At 36.2% G+C, this 5,451-nt stretch overlaps 1 long non-coding RNA gene across 1 annotated transcript; it reads right to left on the reverse strand.

Annotated features, from left to right (window-relative positions):
• Positions 1-1,350: 1,350 nt before the first annotated feature.
• On the reverse strand, positions 1,351-4,740 carry LOC115988678. Its single transcript, XR_004091618.1, has 4 exons — positions 2,855-4,740; positions 2,551-2,760; positions 2,247-2,456; positions 1,351-2,152 (listed from the first exon to the last, which is right to left on the reverse strand). It is a non-coding gene; the product is annotated as an uncharacterized LOC115988678 (long non-coding RNA).
• Positions 4,741-5,451: the final 711 nt, after the last annotated feature.

The raw sequence follows: 5,451 nt of genomic DNA on the forward strand, positions 1-5,451 counted from the left end.
TAATAGCTAATCATAATAAAACCCAATATTTTGAACACATAATCTCTTAAATTCACTAGGATTTTTATAGCCACTACTTGCTTGTTGCAGTAAAAATTTAATATTACAATACATAAGAGTTGTACAGTACATGTAATATTGCAATAAATATTAAATTGAAAGCTAAAATTTAATTTATTCCAGTTGTTTGAGTTTAAGTCATGGGATTATATAAGGTAGAATTTAAGTTAAAAATGCGTACCTTCTGATGGCCATAAGAATCCATGCTTCGGGTCTTTAATAGCATCTTTGAAAACCCATGAGTCGTTGGCACTTCCCTTCCAACCAGAATGGACATATGTAAACCGCATGTCATGGTCACATGTGAATGAAGGAATACTATACAGTAATATATGTGAGCAACCATTTTGGAAAAACTTATATTATGAAATGATTTACCTCAAACCATAGGTAATACTTGTTGTTTTCCCGCACATGCTCTAGAAGGCCTATCACATTCGGATCAGGTTTAATTAAATGTTCACCACTGTGGACTACTGAAATTTGTCTGCCACAAGTCACATCCGAGTATTATGCCCGACGATGTACAAGAATATGACCATTGACTCTTGCACGTTAACACGCCCTTTACCTTTCTTCAAGTACCTATGACATTTCAGCTCATCAACCAAGTGATAGAAAAAATCTAATGTCATGCAGAACATGTCATGACAATTGGTAGGATTGTCATCTCTCACTTCAGCCATATAATCTTTTCCACTCAAAATGTTAGTACGCATTGGGCGCTTGTTGTAATGCCGCCGGAAATATATGCCACCATCTCACCAACCAATGGAAATACAAACCAAAACTCTTCCTCCTCACTGTCATAGTCTAAATTTGTGTCTACACCAATATCCATGTCATCACCACCGCCACCAATGTCCATGTCATTACCACAGTTACTAATGTCCATGTCATCATCGTTGGAGTTAAAGTAAGCGTTGTCAAAATCATACTATCAGAAAGGATTACTAGGTGAGGCCATTATACCCTATATTTTACAAAAACCAAAGCATTAATACCAAAGATATTGCAATATGTAAATTGACACATTAATATAAAGTACTAAAGATATTGCAATAACATTAGCACAACTCTCCTTATAATGTAAGTAATATGAACTAAATAACAAAAATTATTAATATATATATATATATAATACTATAAAAAAAAAACACCAAGTACATAATAGCAATTACCAAACACATACTAATGTAAATTGCATCAAGTAGAGAGCACCAAATGACAAAGCTCACATACTAATTTAAATAACATCAAATCCACATGCATAGTTCACAACAATTACCATTACAATAAAACAACATTAAGTAAAAGTGTTCAGCTGAATAAGACAAATAAAACCTAACGTCCAAGATTGTCCAAGAACACACATAAAGTCCTTAAATACCACTTAAAAGTTACAACCAAGTGATTCACATCCAAATCACAATAAACAACATAACAAAAGGAGTCTCCATTAATCATTTGGCTGATTAGCATAGCACTCCATCCACCTCCTCCACCTATGCTCTGGCATGCCCATGAACACCACCATTTTCTCTTTTTTTTGGAGAACTTCAGAGATGTTAACGTAGGTGTCATCATCAAGATCTTCATACAGGTTCAGCACTTCAAAAGCTCTCCCAAAGGGGCAAGGATCGCCACCACCAGTGGATTGTGCACCATGGTCGGAGCTACCAATAGACCTTCCCTTTTTGTTGGAAAAAATTTCCCTTGCCAACGCAGTGTACTCTTGAAGAACCATAGTCATCTTACTAGCCCTATCCCCTTTCTTGGCAACCTTCTTCCCTTTGCCAATAGGCTCTTCAATGGGACGTTTGTTCGCATGTTGGGTTTGCTCAGTAAAAGAGGGATCATCTTAAGATATGCCCTCTATGTTAGGATTGTAGCAATCATCATTACCCAACTAGGTACGATGAGCCTCATTGGCAAGCTCCTCCTCCAAGGCACACTGTTCATCACTATCTGGGGTTGGTGTGTTTAAGGAAATTTGAAGGGCACCATTTGCAATATTAGGGGCAAACAGTTGCCTTAACTTGCCATAGTTAGGACATCCCTTCTTTCGTAATGCAAGTGCTTTAAGATCATCCTGAAATGACAATATGTACATCAATATCCTGCTAATATGAAATAGAAAATTATGAACAGATATGCAAAGAATTAGGGTAGTAAATATAACATACCACAACAACATACGTTCACACCTCCTTAGAAGCAATAACTGTTTGGATTGTCTCATCCCAACCCAAGGCACACTCTTCATCACTATCTGGGGTTGGTGTGTTTAAGGAAATTTGAAGGGCACCATTTGCAATATTAGGGGCAAATAGTTGCCTTAACTTGCCATAGTTAGGACATCCCTTCTTTCGTAATGCAAGTGCTTTAAGATCATCCTGAAATGACAATATGTACATCAATATCCTACTAATACGAAATAGAAAATTATGAACAGATATGCAAAGAATTAGGGTAGTAAATATAACATACCACAACAACATACGTTCACACCTCCTTAGAAGCAATAACTGTTTGGATTGTCTCATCCCAACCCAAGGCACACTCTTCATCACTATCTGGGGTTGGTGTGTTTAAGGAAATTTGAAGGGCACCATTTGCAATATTAGGGGCAAATAGTTGCCTTAACTTGCCATAGTTAGGACATCCCTTCTTTCGTAATGCAAGTGCTTTAAGATCATCCTGAAATGACAATATGTACATCAATATCCTACTAATACGAAATAGAAAATTATGAACAGATATGCAAAGAATTAGGGTAGTAAATATAACATACCACAACAACATACGTTCACACCTCCTTAGAAGCAATAACTGTTTGGATTGTCTCATCCCAACTCAACTCGGTATGCCTCAAAAGCTGGCCCCACTTTCTTTATTGCCTGAGCCTATTATGCTTTTGGATCACTTGCTTAAGGAGGAAACTTTTCTCAATTTGCTCATTTAGGGTTTTTGTAATTGATTGCCAAGTTGTAACCTTAAAGATACCATATTCCATATCCCCCTTCAATTGTTCATCCACCATAATGTCAATAAAATGTGTTCAATGTGGGGAGGCCACATTTTATCGTCAGCATCCTGAGTTTCATGTGCTATCTAAGACAATTATCCCAACACAATTGCATATGTTATAATATATACATATATATATTAATAGTTTTATGAATGGCCCACTTGGATCCTTTACTGGTATACTATGGAATAAAAGGGTGAGGTGTAAATCATCTCATCTTTAGTTGAGACTACAAGCTATTTTTTTGGGGGGGGGGGGGGGGGGGGTGATTGTTTTGAAGTAATTATATCATGGAAAATTATTGAAATAAAAGTGTTGGACATCTTATTTATTATCAGGCATGGGCAAGGGGCTAATCATGTGATCATGAAGCCTTAATAATCTGCCAAACAGTATCATATTCTGAGAAAATGAATATTAATATTATACATTATTGAATAATACTTGGTGGTAATTTAAGTTTGTACAACGTATATGCCTATAAAAGGAATTATATGCCAAACAATATCATATGCTCAAAAAAGGAATTATATGAAGTCTTTCATCTTTGGACAAATATATATATATATATATATAAGAACCACACTGACATAGATTAGTTACATGGAATCTATGTTATCAATGATGTAAAGCAAGCATTTAACTCATTTTAGCATTTTTTTTTTCTAACATGTCTCAATACAGCAAAATCACACAAACTACAACATAAGCACACAAATTTTTTCTATAAAATTGTATGGAGCACACAAACTAACATATATCCAAACCCACAGCTTCACATCTACTTCTCCAAACACCCAAAGCATGTGTATAAGCAGAGTAGCTGATGCAGTGGCAAAAGCAGAGCACTAAATGCATGTGGACACTATTTTAAATGGACTGGCAAGGGCATGCGCAACCAGGGCAGCTAATGCTTGCACTGGTAATGGCATTTGCAATGGTGGCTTGCTAATCGATAAAATAACAAACAAAAAAGAAAGATTTAAAGATAATGAAGTGAATACCTATGATAGGAACCTGTTTGATCTTTGAGAAAAGATAGGACAATAAAGCTTAAGCCTTTTACATGAGAAGTTAAAAGGGTCCACTTTAGTCAATTGAAAGAGGAAAACAGAAAAAATTTTAGTTAATTTTTCATTTCTACAAAATCAAACAAAGGATATGTAAGGATAGATATATAAGTTGAACTGATTTGAGTTTATTTTCCTTCGATTTTCACACAAAGCAAGTAATTACTAGTATAAAAAAAAACGGTCATCAACATCAATCTATGGAGAAAAACCCATTTTCACATCCAAAATAATTCCAACAAAATTAATAAAATGGAAATTAAAACTACCCAAATCAGACAATGGACATGGAAAATGGAGAGGGAGAGAGAGATATATATTGCGCCTGGGAGAAGATCACGAAAATAAAAGGGCTTGGTATGGACAACGGTGCTAGAGCTCTAACTCGCCGATGAAGATTCTAACACGCCTCGGTATTTTGTCTTCGATCACGGATTGTTCATCTCATAAATGGTTCAATGCTTCAGTTCCGATTCTTAAATGCCACTAGGGATGAAGTAGATGAAATGTGGGAGGAGGTGGAGAGAGGGAAGTGAGAAAGAGGGAAAGTGTTGCTGAAAATTTTGGGCAAGAAATGAATGAAATGAGGATTTGCAACGATAATATTGAAGGACTAACTCTGATTTGACAATGCATTGATAATGGGCCCCACGAGGTCACTCTATTTACCACTATTGCCATTGAAACTCAATTTTCAACTTTTGAAAACATCAAAATTTTGTTTTCGGTTTCCATCACCTAAACTCAAATTTTTGAGTTTTGAGTGATGGAAACAAATGTCCAAAACCAAGCCAAACACTTTCATTTGTGGGACCCACGAGTTTTGGACTATAGGTTATGGAAACTGAGTGATATCACTCAGTTTTTTCCAATCCAAATGGCCTCTTAGAGCTTGTTTGGATGCAATGAGTTTTGAGTAATATCACTCAGTTTTCTATTTTCATCATCCAAATCATGTGGGTCCCACGAAAGAGCACTTGTTTGGATGAGTTTTAGATCACCATTTTCATGACTCAGTGACTCAAAAAAATGGGTGAGTGACGGAAAGTGAAAACTCAATTCTGCTGTTTTCAAAACTCAAAACCGGTCACTCAGTGGCAAGTCCGTAAATTAGCTGAGATTGTGGGCCCCTTCGCCAGTGTATTGTCACATCCATCTTAGGCTGGTTATGATCATTGGAGATTCCCCTGTTCCAATTCATTTCTCCCCAAATTTTTTGTTGAAAATTTTCCCCCTTCTCACTTCCCTATCTTAGCCTCTTCTCATTTTCACTTCCCTCTTCATCCCCAG

The sequence above is a fragment of the Quercus lobata genome, chromosome 5 (genome assembly GCF_001633185.2).
Source record: "Quercus lobata isolate SW786 chromosome 5, ValleyOak3.0 Primary Assembly, whole genome shotgun sequence".
Lineage (NCBI taxonomy): Eukaryota > Viridiplantae > Streptophyta > Magnoliopsida > Fagales > Fagaceae > Quercus > Quercus lobata.